This window comes from Triticum aestivum, chromosome 7D (genome assembly GCF_018294505.1).
Source record: "Triticum aestivum cultivar Chinese Spring chromosome 7D, IWGSC CS RefSeq v2.1, whole genome shotgun sequence".
Classification (NCBI taxonomy): domain Eukaryota; kingdom Viridiplantae; phylum Streptophyta; class Magnoliopsida; order Poales; family Poaceae; genus Triticum; species Triticum aestivum.
Window position 1 is genome coordinate 107,656,541 of NC_057814.1, and position 24,021 is coordinate 107,680,561.

A 24,021-nucleotide genomic window follows, 5' to 3' on the forward strand; every position below is an offset into this window, starting at 1 on the left:
TAAGCCGGAGGAGAGGTCTGCGTCCTTGCTGGCCCGGGTTTGCCTCCGGCTCTCATGAATCTGTTGCTTCAAAAGAAATTGAGGATAAAGCTTGAAAACTTCAATCACACAAAACTTAACGGAACTTCGTGAGATAGGTTAGTATGATAAAGAGTAAACCATTCACTTTGGTACTGTCAGAGACAAGGTTCATAATTGTTCTCACACAATGCCTACTGTACCATATCATTTCTACAAATTATTGAGAAATATAAGCCATAGAAACTAGAAAACAAGCAAACTATGCAATGAAAACAGAATCTCTCAGAAACAGAACAGTCTGTAATGATCTGAACAGCAACCATACTTCTTCTACTCCAAAAATTATGAGATAAATTGGTGGACGTGAGGAATTGGTCTATTAATCTTCTGCAAAAAGAATCAACTCAAAAGCACTCTTCTGTAAAAAATGGTAGCTAACCCCGTGAGCGCAAAGTTTCTGTTTTTTACAGCAAGATCACATTAACTCTCACCCAAGTCTTCCCAAAGGTCTTACTTGGCACTTTATTGAAACAAAAGCTATAAAACATGATTACTACAGTATCTTAATCATGTAAACACACAAAAATAGTAAGGGTAAATATTGGGTTGTCTCCCAACAAGCGCTTTTGTTTAATGCCTTTTAGCTAGCCCTGATGATTTCAATGATGCTCACATAAAAGATGAGAATTGAAACATAAAGAGAGCATCACGAAGAATATGACTAGCAAATTTAAATCTGACCCACTTCCTATGCCTAGGGATTTTGTAAGCACATAATTTATAGGAACAAGAATCAACTAGCATAGGAAGGCAAAACAAGTATAACTTCAAAACTTTAAGCACATAGAGAGGAAACTTGATATTATTGCAACTCCTACAAGCATATATTCCTTCCTCATAATAACTTTCAGTAGCATAATGAATGAATTTAACAATATAACCATCACATAAGGCATTCTTTTCATGATCTACAAGCATATAAATTTTTCTACTCTCCACATAAGCAAAATTCTTCTCATTCGGAATAGTGGGATGACTAATTCCTAAAGTTGACACTCTTCCAAACCCGCTTTAGATGATAGTATTATTCATACTCCAAAAGATATAAGTGAAGTTCATGGAGCATTCTACAATTAATATAGACTAACCAATATCCAAGCTCAAAATATATAAGTTGAGCACACGAACTATAAAATCATACTCAAAAGATTTAAGTGAAGCACAAAAATTTATGAAGGGACATCAAATACTAGCATCCCCAAGAAAAATAAAAACACAAAGGACACAAATCATGTGAACAAAACAAAAACCGAGGTATATCGATAATTGTTGAAGAAGAAAGATGGGATGCCAACCGGGGCATCCCCAAGCTTAGATGCTTGAGTATCCTTGGAATATTTACTTGGGGTGCCTTGGGCATCCCTAAGATTGAACTCTTGCCTCTCTTTATTGTTCTCACATCGGTAACTCCTCGTTCTTCGAACACTTCATCCACAAAAACTTAACAAAAACTCTGTGAGATCCGTTAGTATACTAAAGCAAATCACTACCTTTAGGTACTGTTGCAAACTCATTCCAATTTCATATTAGCACTTTATATACTGTATTACAACTTCACCATGGTTCATACCCCCCGATACTACCCATAGATTCATCAAAATAAGCGAACAACACAAGGAAAACAGAATCTGTCAAAAACAGGATAGTCTGTAGTAATCTGGAAGTTTGTATACTTCTGTAACTCCAAAAATTCTAGAAAATATATGACAATTTAAAATTTTGTACAGAATTAATGTGTAAAAAGTTTCAGACCCATTTGACTTCCAGTAAAAAATGTATATTCACGCGCTACAGCCAAAGTTTCTGTTTTTGTACTGCACATAGTAAACAAGCAATCTAATCATCCTAAAACCAAAGCTTGGCACATTATTTTTATAATACAATGGAATATACAAGGGGATAATTATTTTCAGAGAAGCTTCCATGAAATTTTTTACATTGTTTCCATGAGCATGAACACAAGTATTCAAGGTCGACCCTCATTTCTCCAATGCATAACCTTCCAATCACTTCTCTTATTGAAAAACTTTTTAGGCATGAGAGGCAAGTAAATTTTTTTGTATTTTCATTCTTTAAAAAAAATTGTATGTTTCACCCACAACTAAACAGAAACAAAAAGGAAAAACCAAAATCTACGTAGTGAAGAAAGCAAACAAGCACACACGAGAATATCAACCCCACGCTATTGCTCCCCGGCAACGGCGCCAGAAAAGAGCTTCATAATCCCCAAGTGCAGGGAATCATCGTAGCAATTCCCAAAGGTGGAAGCGATAAGTATGGAGTGTCGAACCCACAAGGAGCTAAAGGTAAGATGAATATTCTCTCAAGTCCTATCCGCCACTGATACGACTCTACGTACACCGAACGTTTGCTTCCAAGTAGAAACGAGAAATAAAACTACGTTGTGGGTATGAAGAGGATAACTTTGCATGATATCGGAGAGCTAAAACATAAAAGTGGGTGCTGTTATCATTAAGTTAGAATATATTACTAAATATTATAAATAGCGAGTGTGGAATAATGATGGGTCGGTGTGCGGAATTGTCCTAGGCAATTGTTAACAAGACCGGAAATCACTATTGCAATTTCATATGAGGGAGAGGCATAAGGTAACATACTTTCTCTTCTTGGATCATATGCACTTATGATTGGAACTCTAGCAAGCATCCGCAACTACTAAAGATCATTAAGGTAAAACCCAACCATAGCATTAAAGCATCAAGTCCCCCTTATCCCATACGCAACAACCCCCTTACTCGGGTTTATGCTTCTGTCACTCAAGCAACCCACTATAAGCGAATCATAAACGTATTGCAACACACTACAGCGGGAATCCCTCACGCCTGCGCGACACGGAGGGCACAATAGGACAGCACCAAAATAAAACATACAACTCATACCAATCTATATCATCAATCAACCCAAAGACAAAGGATATCTACTCAAAACATCATAGGATGGCAACATATCATTGGATCATAATATGTGGCATAAAGCACCATGTTCAAGTAGGGATTACAGCGGGGTGCGAGAGAGTGGACCGCGTAAAATAGATGAGGATGGTGATGATGATGGTGATGTTGATGAAGACGATCACCGCGGCGATGATTCCCCTCCCGGTGGCACTCCGGCGCCACCGAGGGAGAGGAGGAGAGGTTCTCCCCCTTGTGCTTCCTCCTCCATGGCCTCCCCCTAGATAAGGAGAGGTTCTCCCTCTGGTCCTTGGCCTTCATGGCGATGATGGCCCCTCCGGGATCCTCCTCCATGGCCTCCGGTGATGATGGCCCCTCCGGCAGGGTGCCAGAGAGGGCCTAGATTGATTTCTCACGGCTACAGAGGCTTCCGGTGGCGGAACTTCCGATCTAGGTTATTTTCTGGAGGTTTCTGTATTTATAGGAATTTTTGGCGTCGGTTTCACGTCAGGCGGGTCTCCGAGTCGTCCATGAGATAGGGGCCCACGCCCTGGGGGGTGGGCGTGCCCCCACCCTCGTGGACAGCCCGGGACTCTTCTGGCCCAACTCTTTTACTTCGAGGGCTTCTTTTGGTCTATAAAAAAACATCAAAAATTGGCACGTCAATTGGACTCCGTTTGGTATTCCTTTTCTGCGATACTCAAAAACCAGGAAAAAACAGAAACTGGCACTGGGCTCTAGGTTAATAGGTTAGTCCCAAAATCATATAAAATATAATATAAATGCATATAAAACATCTAAGATGGATAATATAATAGCATGAATACTTCATAAATTATAGATACGTTGGAGACGTATCATCGTTCTGTCCCGGCCACATGGTGGTCGGTCAGGTCCGTCAGTAGCGTTACGCGTTGGTGGTCTGGGCTCCAGCGCCTCATCGTCGGAGTGGGGTAGCAGCTTGCGCTTTGGGTAACTCTTAGTTGAGCGTTCGAGGTCGTATTCCTCGGCTGCCAGGACATTAGTCCATATGTCATTGAGCAGATCTTGATCGGCTTGAAGCTGCTGCTGCTTCTTTTTTAGACTTCTTGCAGTGCCTATTAGCCAGCGCTTAAAGCGCTCTTGTTCAAGGGGTTCCTCTGGAACAATGAAATCTTCGTCGCCGGGGCTCACGTCATCCTCGAAGAGTGGTAGATAGTTGATATCCTCTGAGTCCTTGTTCCCTGCTGGCTTGTCAGGGTCAACTTGCCCGTCCTCCCGATCATCATGTTCGGATGTTGGTTCGATGGGGGCTTCTTGGTCTTTGGCGTTCTCCAGAGTATTATTGTCTCCGGTGCTGGTATTGCTATCTTTTCTGCGACGCGATTTAGAGCGGCGCCGCTGACACGACGCTTTGGTGGTATCTCAGGAGGTTCGTCCCCGACTGGATCCTTCTCATCATCGCCGTCGCCTTTTTTAGGTGTGTCCACCATATATACATCATATGTGGAGGTGGTTGTCCAGCGTCCGATGAACGGTGGGTTTTCGCCTTGCTCTTCTCTGGCATCGTCATCCATATCGTCGATGTCTTCGGAGGCGTAGTCGAGCATGTCGGTTAAATCTTTGACAATGACTATGAAGTGGGCAGTGGGTGGGAAGTAAAATTCCCCGCTCTCAGCCCCTAGCCCGAGTTGGGCGCAATTCGGCGGCGATTCCTCTCTGAGGGCGAGGGACCGCATTAAGTCCAAAGCCTCGTTTAAGAGCGAGGTTCGGACCGAGAAGCGAGAGTCCGCGGGGCTGACCGGGGTGAGAGCCTCCTGGCCACGCCTGCTCGACGCAGACCTTGAGAGTTCGGATTTAGGGTTCGAGGGAGAGTCTGGCAATTTAGCAGCAAGGGGAGCTCAGTTCGTCTTCGGGTCAGCCAATGACGCCGTCCCCTTCGGACCTCCGGTAGCAAGTTCCATAACTGCGGGGAGTCCGGCGGGCTCTAAACTCCCGTCTTCGAATCTGGTGATTGGCTCTGGATCTGAACCAGAGCGGCGGTCGGGGCCGCGAACCCTTCGAAGATCAAGTCTCCTCGGATATCAGCGACATAGTTTAAGTTCCCGAAACTGATATGACGACCAGGGGCATAGCTGTCGATCTGCTCAAGGTGGCCAATCGAGTTGGCGCGCAGTGCGAAGCTGCCGAATACGAAAAACTATCCGGGGAGAAAGGTCTCCCTCAATGGAGCCATCGAACCTTCTATTAACGGCACAGAGAAACTCTCAATTAAAGCACCAACGTCGGTGTCAAAACCGGAAGATCTCGGGTAGGGGGTCCCGAACTGTGCGTCTAAGGATCGAAGGTAACAGGAGACAGGGACACGATGTTTACCCAGGTTCGGGCCCTCTTAATGGAGGTAATACCCTACTTCCTGCTTGATTGACTTTGATGAGTATAGGGGTTACAAGAGTTGATCTACCTCGAGATCGTAATGGCTAAACCCTAGATGTCTAGCCTGTATTATTATGATTGCCTCTACGACCTAAACCCTCCGGTTTATATAGACACCGGAGAGGCCTAGGGTTGTACAGAGTCGGTTTACAGAGAAAAGAATCTTCATATCGGAACGCCAAGCTTGCCATCCACGCAAAGGAGAGTCCCATCCGGACATGGGGGAAAGCCTTCCGTCTTGTATATTCACGGCCCATCAGTCCGGCCCACGTCACATAGCCCGGACACGCGGGGACCCCCTAATCCAGGACTCCCTCAGTGCCCACCATACGCAATCACCTCATCAGTAGTCCAATCCCGTGAGGACTAGTCCGTCACCCCGCGCTCGCCCATCCTGACAAATCCTGGTGAAGAGGATGGGGGCAGCGCGGCACCGCCTGAGCCTCCAACCAACGTCCCCTCCTCTAGTACAATCTCTCTAGAAGCAGCTGGTGGTGTTGAAGACAGCATTGGCCGAGAAACTGGACTGCGCAGCGGTGAACTAGGAACCCCCTGCCCACAGCTCACCGTCGCTGGGACCGCCACCGTACGTTGGGGCACATCGTCTGGTCGCCGCACCGAAATATCAGTCATAGAGACCGGGATGAAGAAGTACGAACTAGGGCCTCCCGCCTAGCAAGTCCTCCACCCACCCCCTCCACCAAACTTGACCGCGGAGGAGATCGAGTACGCCCCTGTCCAGACACATCCCCAGAAGAAGGATCTAGAACAAGAGGTGGCAATATGTGCTCGGCGGGATCATCTCGCTCGACGCGCTCACTCCAGAGGCGAGGAGGTGCGGAAGAATGCTCGAAAGAACCAAACCTCAATGTGTTAGTGCGAGTAGAAGCTGGTGGTCTCGCCCCCTTCTCTGATATAGACGGCAAAGTTTTCCCACCCGAACTGTGAGACTCGTCCCGTGAACCACTATCATCGCGTTTCTCCTTGTTTCCCGAGCCATCGTCCTTATCAGCCATATCCACGTCACCCCCTCCGTCCAACTCCTCAAACACAGATGTGTCTTCTAATTCAATGTCCAGGTTATAAATCATACCCGCGTATGTCCATCTGACAACATCAGGAATGTACTCAATGTCAACAACACTGACAAGCAACTTGGCCACCCCATGTGCCCGAGTAAACGACATGTCCACACGTTCTGTCTTACCGATGAGTGTTCCAAGACAGCCCGCAACTCGCACGTCATTAATGGGCTTAGACGGTGCCCTCGAAAAACAAACCCACAGATGAGAGAGCGGTGTGCCCTTTGGCTTAGTTTGCTTCCACTCATCAAACTCGAGAACACAGTCAGTGCCCGGCACCCGGCATAAGGCAAACTTAAGGAGCTTCTTCAGATCCTCTCTTGATGGAAAATCTACCTTATATAAATTATCCTCAAGCCTGATAAGTTCCCAACGAGAGTTACCCGGAGCAAGTTCATTGAGCCTTTGCACAATCTGTGCCTCTGTCAAAAACCCTTTGTCACTTTGACCACACCCGTAGTCAAAGTCTGCGGCATGTCCGGTACAACAATGCACTGGGTGACTCGAAAAACATCAGTTCGGAGCAACACGCCCCATATATGGTGACACCTGGTATCGGCTCCATCAGCATTGGACACTCTCCACAAGCATGGACGGGTTTGAGACCCCTATCGCAAAGTTTTGTCGTACATTCAACAATAAAATGCCCTTGCTCGCCACAACGATAACATGACAACTTCTCTTTCTTGCAAGCTCACGTCGAGGCTCTATCACCCTCGGACTTGTCAGAAGCTTTGTCATTAGCCTTCTCCCGGCCCATCATCATGACAGGCTCGGCCGGCGGCACCACCACCGCGGCTAGCTCGGACACCGCCGCCAAGGCCTCACCCGTCAAGGCCGGAGTATTGGCCACCGCCGCAGTCCCCGATGAGACACCAAAAGGGCAAAGAGCGATGCTACGGCTCTAGGTGAAGGCAAACTGAGGAGCTCTCTCATCACATCCTAGCAGGGTCATCTGCACCGCCATCCTCAGTCGGAAACTCCTCGGTGTCGGAATCGGTCCACGGACAGTGCTGCTGAATCCACTCCTCTTCCTCAGTGATCTGGCCCTCAGACCCACTAACAACGATCGCACCTAGCTGACGCATGAGCTCCTTGTGACGCCCCCTGGCCTTCTTCTCAGCCACATGAGTCATGTACTGACCATGAGACTCCATGCAGAAGAGCTCTTTCAGCTTGCGCTTGATCTTCTTTGCCCAAGAGGGCTCTGTCCCAGAAGGCTCATAATCCTCATCGTCATCATCGGCCTCAGTCCCATCCTCGGTCTTCATGTCAGCAGCAGTAGATGGCCCCCCAGATTTAGGGGCTGGGACGCCCCAACTGTCCTTCTTCCTCAGACGCTTGATCTCATGAGAGACCAATTCTCCAGTTTCCAGCATCACCTGGGGATGGACACGTGCCCAGGCCTTCTCAATGAGCAGCATGATAAATGGACCATAGATCGGGCACTTGCGCTCATAAATGGCAGTAAGAAGTTCAGACCACATAACATGAGAAATGTCCAGGGACTCGCCAGTGTTTGCTTCCTTCTCATGTTGGCAGAAGAGAAGCATATCCACGAGATAGGAGTGGACCATATCCAGATTCCCGATGCGAGGAAAGAGGGTCTCTCGAAAGACACGATGAAGGATGTCCAGGTAGGTAGACAACTCATAGGTTTCCTTCTTAGTCACAGGGTGAACCTTCACAGTGCAGTAGAGCCAGAGAGCTTGCTTGTGAGTGGAGTTGACGTTGCGGTGAGGGCGAAAGCCGACAGGAGTCTCAAGCCCGCGATCTTCCACATGAAGTAACTCCATGAAGGCCTTCCACTTGACAGACAGTAACTTGCCATTTGTCATCCAGGTCAGAGTCCTTTCTTCATCAGTTCCAAGATGGACAGTAGCAAAGAACTGAGCCACCAAATCTGCATCAAAGTCCTTATTGAACTGCATGATTCTGAGAATGTTGAGCTGAGTACACATCTGAAGAGCTTCACCAAAGTACTCAGGATCCTTCTCCATGGCATCCATGTCGATGGAGCAAACACTAACAAAGAGATTCTTCTTGGCCTTGATCACATCAAAGTAGATGGCAAACTGAAAGCGGTTCCAGAACGGGCGGTTGACAAAATTGGGTTCTTGATCTTCCGCATAGGGGTTGCGGCAACGCCTTTCCCAGAACTCCTTAGCAGACAACTCAATCACAGTCTTGCCCTTTGTCTTCGGCCTGTTGGCAAGTTTCTTCTAATGTTGAGGCGGAGGAGCCGCACTTGAGGAAGCACCTACTAACTCAGAGGTGCGGTAGCGCTTTGAGGTTGCACGACCGGGGTTGACACGGCGGACTTGCTCCTCAGGATGTTCACCACCTGGAACCAAACACACGAACAGAAAAACCAACACGAAAGAAAAAGCGTAAGCCTCCAAACAAAACAACATGGATCAAACAGAGGTAGGGGAATGATGGAATCTGGCAGGCAGCAGTAGTACCGCTGGCCATAGGCGGCAGTACCGCCCCAGCGGGAGCGGTAGTACCGCGCAAGACAGGGAACCGGCGGTTCCTACTGCCGTGGTCAGATCCGGCACTACCGGACTGCCAAATTCAAAAATAATCCTACCAAAACTTAATCCACATAGTCTAGACGCCTTCTCCAAACTACTCAAGCTGAGATTTAGCCAAAAATCTAGAGATGCAACCACTATTGCCCCAAAAACGCTAGATCTGAGAACTAGACAAAAAGAGAGAAGGAACGAGGGCAATACCGGCATCCATGGCAAGAGGACGAGGTGGGGATCGACTCCACCGAAGGGAATGGAGAGGGATGGCCCCGAGACGGCGGCCCGCCGGAGCCCTCCCGCGGCGAGGAGTCGCTGGAGAGAGGGAGAGGGACGAAGGGGTGGTGCGAATGGGTATGGGGGAGGAGAAACCTCCTCCTGCCCCGACATAACCCCCTGATCCCGCCCCCCAGCGGTAGTACCACTCGGGTGGGTGGTAGTACCGCTTGTCAACATAAGCGGTAGTACCGCGCACCACCAGCGGTAGTACCGCCCAGCCAATACTCCAAAGACTAGACACAAAGGCATAGCTCAAAAGAAAAGAGAAACAAACGGCAAGAAAAGAGAGCACACACAAAGCAACAAAAGCATCAGCACGAGGACAAGAACCACACACCTCCACAAGAGAGGACGGTGGCCGAGGCCACCTAGGTTTGAGTCAATTGGTATGGCACCACGAAGAATTATCCTTGGGCCCATGACCAAAACTCGTCTTTGAAGCACAAGTACCATCAAAAATGGCTAATGTGAAAGAGTTGATCAATTTATGCATAATAAGGGGAGGGAGAGTTCATTAAGAGAACAACACTCCCCCTATGTCCATGCCTACACCTAAACAAGATAACAAGTCGAGTATGGTGGGGAGTGCAAGTGTTCAAGCAACATTGCTCGAATCAATGATATTTAGCTCATGCCTTAACTCGCGAAATCTTGCTTCATCCAACGGCTTCGTGAAAATATCTGCAAGGTTATCATGAGTGTTGACATAGTTGAGCTCGATCTCCCCTCGCCTGATATGATCCCGGATGAAGTGATACCGAATCTCAATATGCTTCGTCTTGAAGTGTTGCACCGGGTTGAGAGAAATCTTGATGGCACTTTCATTGTCACACCAAAGAGGCACTTTGTCACAAATGACACCGTAGTCCTTTAAAGTTTGCCTCATCCATAAGAGTTGTCCACAACAACTCCCGGCTGCCACATACTCCGCTTCGGTGGACGAGAGAGACACACAACTTTGCTTTTTAGAAGACCAACTTACCAAAGAGCAACCAAGGAATTGGCACCCTCCGGAAGTGGACTTCCTATCCACTTTGTCTCCCGCCCAATCGGAGTCCGAATACCCTACGAGCTTGAAGTTTGCTCCTCTTGGGTACCATAAGCCAAAGTTTGGGGTATGAGCCAAATATCGAAAGATTCGCTTGACCGCCACAAAGTGGCTTTCCTTAGGTGCGGCTTGAAAACATGCACAAACTCCCACACTCAACATGATATCCGGTCTAGATGCACAAAGATAAAGTAATGAACCAATCATGGAGCGATATACCTTTTGATCCATCGCTTTACCATTGGGATCGATGTCAAGTTGGCACTTGGTGGGCATTGGAGTGGACGCCGGCTTGACATCACTTAGCTTGAATCTCTTGAGCATGTCTTGAGTGTATTTGGCTTGGTTGATGAAGGTTCCTTCTCTTCTTTGCTTTACTTCAAAACCGAGAAAGAACTTCAACTCTCCCATGGAAGACATCTTGAACTTTGAGGTCATGAGTGCGGCAAATTCCTCATTGAAAGATTTGTTAGGGGAACCAAAGATAATGTCATCAACATATAGTTGGCACACAAACAACTCCCCTTTGACCTTCTTAGTAAAAAGAGTGGGGTCGATTAGGCCAACTTCAAACCCACGATCTTGTAACAACTCGGTAAGGTGGTCATACCACGCACGTGGGGCTTGTTTAAGGCCATAGAGTGCCTTATCGAGTTGATACACATGATCGGGAAAGTAGGGATCCTCGAACCCGGGGGGTTGCTTGACATACACCAACTCATTAATAGGTCCATTAAGAAAAGCACTCTTCACATCCATTTGTTGCAACTTAAAGTTGTGATGAGAAGCATAAGCAATCAACAAACGAATAGATTCAAGGCGAGCAACGGGAGCAAAGGTTTCACCGTAGTCAATACCCTCGACTTGGGAGTAGCCTTGTGCCACCAATCGTGCCTTGTTGCGGATGATGGTCCCATGAGCATCTTGCTTGTTCTTGAATATCCACTTCGTTCCAATGACATTGTGGTTCCCCGGTGGCCTTGGCACTAATGTCCACACCTTGTTGTACTCGAAGTTGTTGAGTTCTTCATGCATGGCATTGAGCCAATCTGGATCTTTGAGAGCTTCATATACCTTTTGGGGTTCCACACAAGAGACAAACGCGTGATGTTCACAATAGTTTGCCAATTGTCTACGAGTGCTTACCCTCTTTTGAATGCTTCCAAGCACATTCTTCATGAGATGACCCTCGGTGGAGAGCTTGGAAGCAATCTTGGCGGCACGACGCTCCAAATCCTCCTCGGAGGTGAGTTGAGGAGCGGTCACTTGATCATCTTGAGCGTCGTCTTGAGCTTGTTCTTGATCTTGAACTTGCTCGGAGGAGAGAACTTGACCTTGGGCATCACTTGGTGTGTCTCCACCGTCTTGAGCATGATCTTGCCCTTGGTCTTGTTCATGAGGTTGAGGGCCTTCACTTTGTTCTTTGGAAGCGTGTGGGCCTTGGGTTGGTGATGCCTCCACTTGAGTGGAGCATTGTCCTTCTCCTTCGGCCACAAGGGGTTCCTCAATGGGTAGGATAAAACCAACACCCATTCTTCTTATGGCTTGAGGAGGAATTTCATCACCTACATCACAAGTGCCACTTTGCTCCACTTGGGAGCCGTTATTCTCATCAAACTCCACGTTACACGTCTCCTCAATAAGTCCCGCGGATTTATTGAGGACACGGTAAGCATGAGAGTTTGTATCATAACCAACAAATATGCCCTCATATGCTCTAGCATCAAATTTAGACAACCGAACACCCGAAAGTACTTGAGGTTGGGCTTGTTACTGGTGAGTATCTCATATGGAGTCTTGTTCAAGCCCTTGCGGAGGTAGAGCCGATTGGATGCATGACACGCGTTGTTGATGGCTTCGGCCCAAAAGTTGTATGGAGACTTGAACTCCGCCATCATGGTCCTTGCGGCATCCATCAACGTTCGGTTCTTCCTCTCCGCAACACCGTTTTGTTGAGGGGTGTAAGGTGCGGCATATTGATGCTTGATCCCCTCATCACTAAGAAACTCATCCAAGGTGTAGTTCTTGAACTCGGTGCCGTTGTCATTTCTTATTGTCAAGATCTTTGCATTGTGTTGACGTTGGGCTTCATTTGCAAAGTCAATGACGGTTTGTTGGGTCTCACTCTTCCTCTTGAAGAAATACAACAAAGTGTATCTTGAATAGTCATCCACAATTACCAAGCAATACTTTCTACCCCCAAGACTATCAAAGGATGGAGGCCCAAATAGATCCAAATAAAGGAGCTCCAAAGGCCTCTTCGAGTAAATGAGAGTCGTGGGAGGGTGAGCCTTCTCATGAAGCTTTCCTTCGATACAAGCACTGCAAGCACGATCTTTAGCAAAACTAACGTTCGTTAGTCCACGGACATGGTCCCCCTTGAGAAGACTTTGCAAAGACCTCATATTGACATGGCCTAAACGGCGATGCCAAAGCCATCCCACGTCAACTTTAGCCATTAGGCATGTCGCGGTCTTAGTGGGTCGCTCCGAAAAGTTAATCACATAGAGACTGTTCTCGACATGCCCAACAAAGGCTACTTTAAGAGTCTTGCTCCACAAGAGGGCCACGGTATCAATATCAAAGAAGGTGGCAAAGCCCATGATAGCAAGTTGACAAACGGAAAGTAAATTGTATGCAAGGGACCCAACAAGCATGACTTTCTCGATCGTGAGATCATGAGAAATGACTACTTTGCCGAGTCCCAATACCTTAGAGGACGAGGCATCACCCCACTCGACATTGGTGGGCATAGATGGAATCTTGTGCACGTCCACCACCAAGTCCTTGCTTCCGGTCATATGATTTGTAGCTCCACTATCGAGCAACCATGATCCCCCACCGGAAGCAAACACCTACAAGAGATCAATGCTTGGTTTTAGGTACCCATTTTGTAATGGGTCCTTTGATGTTAGTAACAAGGGTCTTAGGAACCCAAATAGACCATCCAATGTACTCATGAGGAGAACCAACAAATTTGGCATAAACATGCCCATCACTAGCATGGCATAACACATAAGAAGGATTAAAGTCGCCGGCTTTGTTGGATGGGGTTGTATTGCCCTTCTTGACACCGCCACCCTTCGCATTGTTCTTCTTCTCCTTGGAAGCACCCTCTCCCTCCTTCACAAAAGTTTCTCAAAAGGTCGTTGAGGTTCTTCTCACCTTGTATGCATGACACAAGGCCTTTCTCAAGTTGCTCCTTCAACTTAGCATTCTCCTCAACAAGATGCACATGCTCACAACAAGGGTTAGTAGCATTTGCATTATCAATTAACACCATATGAGGAAAGGTGGCTTTCTCCTTAGTTAGCTTTACTTGGAGTTGATCATGAGACTCCTTGAGGCTACCATGAACACCCTTCAAGACTTTGTGAGCCTTGTCGAGAATGTCAAACTCCTCTTTAAGTCTAGCAAGATCAACCCCAAGTTTTGCCTTCTCGGAGTTTAGCACATGAGACACAACAAGAGCATGATCAAGATCTTTCTTTAACTTAGCATGATCATCGTTGTATGACTCCTCAAGAGCCAAACTAAGACCACGCTCTTGGTCAAGAGCATTGGAAAGATCCGAAATCTCATCGACATAGTCATGACTATGCCCCTCCATCTTAGAGATGGTATCTTCGTGAGCCTCGATCATGTCATTGGCTTCACCAAGTTGTTCCAAGAGAGCAACGAAGTGCTTCTTGGATTTACCCTTGAGTTTACCCATAAAGGTCTCAAACTCATTTTCCTCCACAATTGTCCCCTCATGTTCATCAATGCTATTCGTCGAAGAAGGATGATTAATGATGGTAGTTTTGATGTTGGGGGTTACCTTGTTGGTGGCTTTAGCCATGAGGCACTTGGCGGTGATGTTCTCATTGGGTGAGTCGAAGAGAGACATCCGTGTAGTCATCGCAATGGCAACGGAGGCCATGGCAACCGACTCACCATCTTCATCATCGTCATCATCCTCATTGTACTCTTCTTGTACCACCAATGCCTTGGGAGGAGTATTCTTGGTGAAGTTGCTCTTGTTGGGGAACGACTTGGCCTTATCCTTTCTAATGAGCTTGCCACCATTGTCTTCCCTCTTCTCGTAAGGGCACTCCGCAACAAAGTGGCTCACATTGCCACAATTGAAGCAAGTCCTCACTCGTTGCTTGCCCTTTGCGCCACTTGAATTGTTCTTGTTGAAGTTTGGCCTTGTGTTCTTCTTGCTCCAAAATTGCCTTGAAGCAAGAGCCATGTGTTCATGATAAGCATACTTCGTATCTTCGAGGTTGCCCTCCTCTGCTTCCTCTTCATCCTCTTCCTCCATACTAACCTTGGCCTTTAGAGCAAGGTTGGGCTTCTTTACTCTTTGAGAGCGAAGAACCACATTGTCGGTGGTCTTGTCCAAGATGCTCATAGCAACGAACTCATCCAACACTTCAGTTGAGGACAAGGTGTGGAAGTCCGGCCTTTGACGAATTATGGAGGATATGGCCTTGTGGTAGGGCATCATTGCCTTGAGGAATTTGCGCTTGATCCAATTGTCATCCGTGTCCTTACTTCCATGATCTCGGAGAGAGACCGCGAGTTTGGTTACTCTCCGAAAAAGCTCATGAGGTTCTTCATCTTCTTTCATTGCAAACTCGTCGGCTTCATCTTGCACCGCTTCATAGTTGGAGCGTTGAATGCTTGCGCTTCCCCGATAGAGGGAAACAACTTGGAGCCAAGCATCTTTGGCCACAGTGTAGGGTCGGAGATGAGGAAGATCTTCGGGTGGGATTGCTTCTTCGATGATGAAGAGAGCATTCCCATTGAATTGATGATCCACAACTTCTCTAGGAGTGAAGTTACTTTGGTCATGCGGATAAAAACCTTCTTCAAAGATTCTCCAAAGGTTAGTGTTCACATGATTTAAATGACGCTTAAAACGATAGACCCAAGATTCAAAATCTACATTCTTCTCAATCTTAGGAGCCGGGCCGGCATGATTTAAATGAGTGGAAGGGAGCGGTCCATCATAGACAAGTGGAGGTTCCACATGGGCAAAGATGTCGGTGCCATTTTTACCACTAGAAGAAGGAGCTTTCTCGCTAGTAGCTTCCCCTTTGTCGAAGGTAGCATCCGTCACCTTGTTGGCGGGATCACCCACTTTCAACGGTGTGGTGGAAAGCTTAAGCCCTTCTAAGTATTTATTAAACATGCTTTCGACCTCGGTAGTCATGGAGGTTTTCAATGTGTCCAACGCCACATTTAATTCCTCACGAGAGACCGCGGTTCCCCCATCTCCCGTAGACGAGACCGGATTCACACCGGAGTGCTCCTCCACACCGTCTACGACATCAACCATACTCTTCGGACGGTAAAGTCCTTAAACAAGAGACGAGGCTCTGATACCAATTGAAAGGATCGATATAGTTGACTAGAGGGGGGTGAATAGGCAACTAACAATTTTTAGCTTTTGTTTACCAAATTAAACTTTGCATCAAAGTAGGTTGTCTAGATATGCAACTAAATAAGCAACCTATATGATGCAATGACAACAAGCACGCAAACAAGCAAGAGATATAACACAAGTAAATTTGCGAAAGTAAAGGGACGAGATAACCAAGAGTGGAGCCGGTGAAGACGAGGATGTGTTACCGAAGTTCCTTCCTTTTGAGAGGAAGTACGTCTCCGTTGGAGCGGTGTTGAGGCACAATGCTCCCCAAGAAGTCACTGGGGCCACCGTATTCTCCTCACGCCCTCACACAATGCGAGATGCCGTGATTCCACTATTGGTGCCCTTGAAGGCGGCGACCGGACCTTTACAAACAAGGTTGGGGCAATCTCCACAACTTAATTGGAGGCTCCCAACGACACCACAAAGCTTCACCACAATGGAGTATGGCTCCGCGGTGACCTCAACCGTCTAGGGTGCTCAAACACCCAAGAGTAACAAGATCCGCTAGGGATAAGTGGGGGGAATCAAATTTCTCTTGGTGGAAGTGTAGATCGGGGCCTTCTCAACCAATCCCGAGCAAATCAACAAGTTTGATTGGCTAGGGAGAGAGATCGGGCAAAAATGGAGCTTGGAGCAACAATGGAGCTTTTGGGGGAAGAGGTAGGTCAACTATGGGGAAGAAGACCTCTTTATATAATGGGGGGAACAATCCAACCGTTACCCCCCACAACAGCCCCGCAGAGGGCGGTACTACCGCATAAGGCAGTGGTACTACCGCTGAGACCAGCGGTACTACTGCTCCCACGGCGGTACTACCGTGGAGATTGGAGGGCAGGGGAGATATGGACATGAGCGGTACTGCCGCGGTGGTAGGACGGTACTACCGCTTAAGAGCGGTACTGCCGCTCTACTGCCGTTGTGAAGTACCGCACAATCCGACACGAAAAAAGACCCCTCGAGTTGACGCGGTAGGAGCCTGGTGCCGTAGCGGTACTACTGCTGAGGACCCACCAGCGGTACTACCGCTGCGGAGCGGTACTGCCGCTTGTGACCCCTAAGCGGTACTACCGCTGGGACCAGACTCAGCCCAAAGAGAGAGGAAAGAAAACTCCAATGAAGCGGAAAGGATCAGAGGGTGTGAAGAGGACGTGTACGTGTTGATTCCACCCTAGCCTTACCAAAGCGGACCCCCTCTTGATAGTACGGTGACTCCTACGAAACTAATCCACCAAAAGAAGCGAAAGAGCTACACCGTCTTGAATGACACTCCGAGGGAAAAGAAATCGTCTCGTGCCAAATGATGAATCTCTAAAATGCTCAAAGCACACGATTAGTCCGCAAACATGTTGTCATCAATCACCAAAACTACATCTGGAGAGATATGCCTTAACAACAAGTTTGCGTTAGTTACAGATTACTACAGATTGTTCTGTTTTTGACAGATTCTGTTTTTCGTGTGTTGTTTGCTTATTTTGATGAACTATGGCTAGTAAAATAGTTTATAAACCATAGAGGAGTTGGAATACAGTAGGTTTAACACCAATATAAATAAATAATGATTTCATTACAGTACCTTGAAGTGGTGTTTTGTTTTCTTTCGCTAACGGAGCTCACGAGATTTTCTGTTAAGTTTTGTGTTGTGAAGTTTTCAAGTTTTGGGTAAAATATTTGATGGATTATGGAACAAGGAGTGGCAAGAGCCTAAGCTTGGGGATGCCCATGGCACCCCAAGATAATCTAAGGACACCAAAAAGCCAAAGCTTGGGGATGCCCCGGAAGGCATCCCCTCTTTCGTCTACTTCCATCGGTAACTTTACTTGGAGCTATATTTTTATTCACCACATGATAAGTGTTTTGCTTGGAGCGTCTTGTATGATTTGAGTCTTTGCTTTTTAGTTTACCACAATCATCTTTGGTGTACACACCTTTTGAAAGAAACACACATGATTCGGAATTTATTATTATACTCTATGCGCTTCATTTATATCTTTTGAGCTATATAGTTTTTGCTCTAGTGCTTCACTTATATCTTTTAGAGCACGGCGATGGATTTGTTTTATAGAAACTATTATTCTCTCATGCTTCACTTATATTACTTTGAGAGTCTTAAACAACATGGTAATTTGCTTAAGTAGGAAAATTAATCCTAATATGCTAAGTATTCAAGACTAGTAAAAAACTTTCTTATGAGTGTGCTGAATACTAAGAAAAGTTTGATGATTGATGATTGTTTTGAGATATGGAGGTAGTGATATTAAAGTTGTGCTAGTTGAGTAGTTGTGAAATTGAGAAATACTTGTGTTGAAGTTTGCAAGTCTCATAGCATGCACGTATGGTAAACGTTATGTAACAAATTTGAAACATGAGGTGTTCTTTGATTGTCTTCCTTATGAGTGGCGGTCGGGGACGAGCGATGGTCTTTTCCTACCAATCTATCCCCCTAGGAGCATGCGCGTAGTGCTTGGTTTTTGATGACTTGTAGATTTTTGCAATAAGTATGTGAGTTCTTTATGACTAATGTTGAGTCCATGGATTATACGCACTCTTACCCTTCCATCATTGCTAGCCTCTTCGGTACCGTGCATTGCCCTTTCTCACATTGAGAGTTGGTGCAAACTTCGCCGGTGCATCCAAACCCCGTGATATGATACGCTCTTTCACACATAAACCTCCTTATATCTCAGGACAATTGTGAACGATCTAGTGTTTTGCCATTCCGAGATATATTGCCATGCAACTTTCCACTGTTCCGTTTATCATGACACGTTCATCATTGTCATATTGCTTTGCATGATAATGTAGTTGACATCATATTTGTGGCAAAGCCACCATTCATAATTTTTCATACATGTCACTCTTGATTCATTGTTATCCCGGTATACCGCCGGAGGCATTCATATAGAGTCATACTTTGTTCTAGTATCGAGTTGTAATCATTGAGTTGTAAATAAATAAAAGTGTGATGATCATCATTCATAGAGCATTTTCTCAAAAAAAAGGCCAAATAAAAAAAAGAAGGCTGAAAAAAAGGGACAATGCTACTATCCTTTTTTTCACACTTGTGCTTCAAAGTAGCACCATGATTTTCATGATAGAGAGTCTCTTGTTTTGTCACTTTCATATACTAGTGGGAATTTTTCATTATAGAACTTGGCTTGTATATTCCAACAATGGGCTTCCTCAAATGCCCTAGGTCTTCGTGAGTAAGCAAGTTGGATGCACACCCACTTAGTTTCTTTTGTTGAGCTTTCATGCATTTATAGCTCTAGTGCATCCATTGCATGGCAATCCCTACTCCTTGCATTAACATCAATCGATGGGCATCTCCATAGCCCGTTGATTAGCCGCGTTGATCTGAGACTTTCTCCTTTTTTGTCTTCTCCACATAACCCCCATCATTATATTCTATTCCACCCATAGTGCTATATCCATGGCTCACGCTCATGTATTGTGTGAAGGTTGAAAAAGTTTGAGATTACTAAAGTATGAAACAATTGCTTGGCTTGTCATCGGTGTTGTGCATGATGAGAGCATTCTTGTGTAACGAACATGGAGCATGACTAAACTATATGATTTTGTAGGGATGAACTTTCTTTGGCCATGTTATTTTGAGAAGACATAATTGCTTAGTTAGTATGCTTGAAGTATAATTGCTTTTATGTCAACATTAAACTTTTATCTTAAATCATTCGGATCTGAATATTCATACCACAATTAAGAGGGTTACATTAAAAAATTATGCCAAGTAGCATTCCGCATCAAATTCTGTTTTTATCATTTACCTACTCGAGGACGAGCAGGAATTAAACTTGGGGATGCTTGATACGTCCGTATCTATAACTTTTTATTGCTTCATGCTATATTATATTCTATTTTGGATGATTAATGGGCTTTGTTATACACTTTTATATTATTTTTGGAACTAACCTATTAACCGGAGGCCCAGCCCAAATTGTTGTTTTTGCCTATTTCAGAGTTTCGCAAAAAAATAATATCAAACGGAGTCCAAACGGAATGAAACCATCGGGAACGTGATTTTTGGAACAAACGTGATCCAGAGAACTTGGACCCTACGGCAAGAAAGCAACCAGGAGAGTACGAGGTAGGGGGCGCGCCCTCCACCCTCATGGGGCCCATGTTGCTCCACCGACGTACTTCTTCCTCCTATATATACCTACGTACCCCAAACCAACAGAAGCATCCAAGAAATCCTAATTCCAGCGCCGCAACCTTCTGTACACGTGAGATCCCATCTTGGGGCCTTTTCCGGCGTCCTGCCGGAGGGGGCATTGATCACGGAGGGCTTCTACATCAACACCATAGCCTCTCTGATGATGTGTGAGTAGTTTACCTCAGACCTTCGGGTCCATAGTTATTAGCTAGATGGCTTCTTCTCTCTTTTTGGATCTCAATACAAAGTTCTCCATGATTCTTGTGGAGATCTATTCGATGTAATCTTCTTTTGCGGTGTGTTTGTTGGGACCGATGAATTGTAGGTTTATGATCAAGTTTATCTAGGAACAATATTTGAATCTTCTCTGAATTCTTTTATGTATGATTGGCTATCTTTGCAAGTCTCTTCGAATTATCAGTTTGGTTTGGCCTACTAGATTGATCTTTCTTGCAATGGGAGAAGTGCTTAGCTTTGGGTTCAATCTTGCGGTGTCCTTTCCCAGTGACAGTAGGGGCAGCAAGGCACGTATTGTATTGTTGCCATCGAGGATAGCAAGATGGGGTTTATATCATATTGCATGAGTTTATCCCTCTACATCATGTCATCTTGCTTAAGGCGTTACTCTGTTTTCATGAACTTAATACTCTAGACGCATGCTGGATAGCGGTCGATGTGTGGAGTAATAGTAGTAGATGCAGGAAGGAGTCGGTCTACTTGTCACGGACATGATGCCTATATACATGATCATACCTAGATATTCTCATAACTATGCTCAATTCTATCAATTGCTCAACAGTAATTTGTTCACCCACCGTAATACTTATGCTCTTGGGAGAAGCCACTAGTGAAACCTATGGCCCCCGGATCTATTTTCCATCATATTAATCTTCCAACACTTAGCTATTTTTATTGCCTTTTATTTTACTTTGCATATTTATTATAAAAATACCAAAAATATTATCTTATCATATCTATCAGATCTCACTTTCGTAAGTGATCGTGAAGGGATTGACAACCCCTTTATTGCGTTGGTTGCGAGGTTTTTATTTGTTTGTGTAGGTGCGAGGGACTTGAGCGTGGCCTCCTACTGGATTGATACCTTGGTTCTCAAAAACTGAGGGAAATACTTACGCTACTTTACTGCATCACCCTTTCCTCTTTGAGAGAAAACCAACGTAGTGCTCAAGAGGTAGCAGCCAGCTTCGTAGTGATCCTGCCGGCGACGTCGGCAAGGCGGCCGACCCAACGGTTTATGCCCTCCACGGACTCCTTGTGTTCGGCGGCATAATTCCTCCGCAGCTGCCTCTCCTCCTCCAGGTCCTTGGTCAGGGTTTCTTCCCGGGCCCTGACCTCCGAAAGCGTCCCCTCAAGGCCCTCCAGCTTCAGCTTCAGGTCATTGATGGAGTCGTATGCCTTGGAGAGCAGCTCGGCCTTGCCAAGGACTGTGGCCTGCGCCTCCGCCAAAGCGTCGTTGGCCGCGTCCTTCTCCTCTGTCAGCTCTAGGACCTGTTTCTTCAGCCCATCCCGCTCCACCTCCAGCTCCTTCACCTTGCCGGCATGGACCAGGGCTTGAGCATTGAGTGCCTCCTTGTGCCTCTGCTCCAGCTCCTGGGTCCACTGCGCGACGAGCTTCCCGACCTCCTCATCCTTGCCGCGGAGTGTGGCGACGAGCGCCTCCTCACGAGCGGCAAGGTCCTCCTCCTGGGAGTGCAGCTCGGCCTGGTGCTGGTGCCGAGCGGCCTCGTCCTTGGCAGCCTGTTCCCTTGCCGCCTCCTGGGCTTTCTCAACATCAGCCTGCTTCAGAATGAGCTCCTGTTTTCGCTCAGCCAGCAGACCCTGGGCAACCCTCAGTTCTTCGTGGGCCTCCCGGAACCAGGCCTGCGTCTCAACGACGCCCTCCTCAAGATCTGCCTCCGCCATCCTGGATTTTGCTTTGTCCAGGCAGGCACGGTGGAGTGCCTGGAGCTTCTGGAAGTTGGCACTCATGGCCCGAAGAAGCTGCTCCACTTGGGAACCGCCATCGCCGACGCTCCGTTCGTCGACAACCTAAAGCCCAGCGGAGGCGAGCGCCTCATTGTCAAACACCTCCCCCTCGGTTGGCGCCCTGGTGCCCGCCGTTCCTAGCAGGTGAACGAACAGGTCATCGCCCACCTTGAGATATTTGCCCGAGCCAGGGGCAGTGGAGGAGGAAGGTTGGTCGTCAACCACCCCCTCTCCGGCAGGCCCCTTGTCGGCCTCCTCGGCAGCGGCCTTGCCGGCCTCCCCGGCAGGCCCCTTGGCGGCATCCTCAGCGGCGGCCTTGGCGGCCTCCTCGGCGGCAATCTTGTCGGCCTCGACCTCGGCGTCCCTGGCGACCTCCTCGATGACGGTGTGGATATCCTCTTGGCCCGCCGAGGAAGGGTCTAGGTACCAAGGAGGGAGATGAGACGGGGCCAAGATCGAAGTTCGAAAAGAAGAAGAAAGGACAGGGACGGGAAGCAAGTGACTTACCCGCACCAGGCTGGGAAGAAGTGGCACCCTCCCCGCCAACATTTGTTGTCTGGGTCGAGCCACCAGCACCCAAGCTTGCCTCTTCCTCCTACATATGCGTGGGCCCGGTGGTGGATGCCCTTGCCGGGGACGCCCCTCTGGGCGGCGTAGTCAAGGGAGGCGACGTGTTGGGAGTGGCCCTTGGCGGCTCCTCCTGCCGCCGTTCTCCTCCTGCGAAAACAAGCAAGGTCAGCATCAGGAATTCACATCCCGATGCCCATCCGTGAAGGAGTAAGTGGTGAACTCACGCTGGGGGCTGAAGCGGGGGCTGCTGTCCGGGCTGCTCTCCACCAACACCGGCGCGCGCGAGGTGCCCGCCGGGGGCTCATCGTTCGTTGAGACCTTGGCCCTCTTCGCCACCCTCTGGGCCAGCGTCTCCATGTCCCTGCAAAAATAAAAGCAAGTTAAAGAGAGCGACACAGGTTAAGGATTGGGAATGATGGAGAGCGGGAAACTTACTCGTCTTCCACCTCCTCCTCCGTTGTCCTCCTCCCCCTCTTCGGGCTGAAGGACCTAAGGTCGAAATCGGCCTCCGGGTCGGCTTCCGTAGGAGGAGGGGATGGGGATGGAATCCTGCGCCGCTTGGACGAGGAGGCAGTTGTCGTTCTCCTCGCCACCGCGGCCTTCACCGTCTTCTCCGCTGTCGCGGCCTTCGTCTCATGCACGGGCTGCGCCTGAGCCAGTTGCCGTTGCGTGGCCTTGCTGGGTCGGACCGGCTCGCCGGAGCTGGCCCGCCGCAGGACGCGTTTCTTCCCCACGTTTGGGGGGTCGTCCGCCTCGGCCTCCTCATCGGACGATTTGTCGCCCACGTCTTCAATAAGGGGGCCCCGGCGCCGGCGCCGCTGGCTACCGCAGCAGACTTCGCCCACTGGGCGAGCTCCTTCTCCTCCATGGTCGCGTCAGCCTCGTCCTCCACGGCACCGGCGGTGCCGGCCTCCCTGGCAAGCGCCGCCTCCGCCGCCCTGGTGGCGATGTAATCCAGCTCCTCCTTGGTGGTATCCTGGATAAGCAGTGGCTCATCACAGACGTACCTCTCCGACAAGCTGTCGAAGAACTCCTGCACCCGCGCCGCATCCGGCTCGGCCCAGCTTGGGTCGAGGCCGTGGGCATTAAATTCCGGCATCATGGCGATGATGTCGGTCTAGCGGGAATTGTTGCTCAGCGGGACCACTCCCGCCGGCAACCCAAACAGGGGCCACTTAACGGCCTTGCCGGCCTTCGCGGCCCTGCCAGTCCTCTCAGCCCTGCTGTCACCGTCCACGTCGAGCTGAAAGAGCCTTTGGCAGAAGTGGGTGTGCCCCATCACCGTTAAAGTTGTGCTTCAGGCCAGGGCGGAGCCTCATGATGTTGGCCGCATTCCTGAAATCTCAGGCCGGCCTCCCCTTGTTGTGCAGCGGGGCGATCCGGCACCGGATGAAGTCAGCCCCGATCATCTCGAGGGTGAGCCCGGCCATAGTGAGGCGATGGATCCTGGTGGTGGCGACCGTAAGCTTCTCGTCGTTGGCGTCGAGGTCGCACCAGTCCCTGTGGCGGGTCGGCGGGCTCTGACGA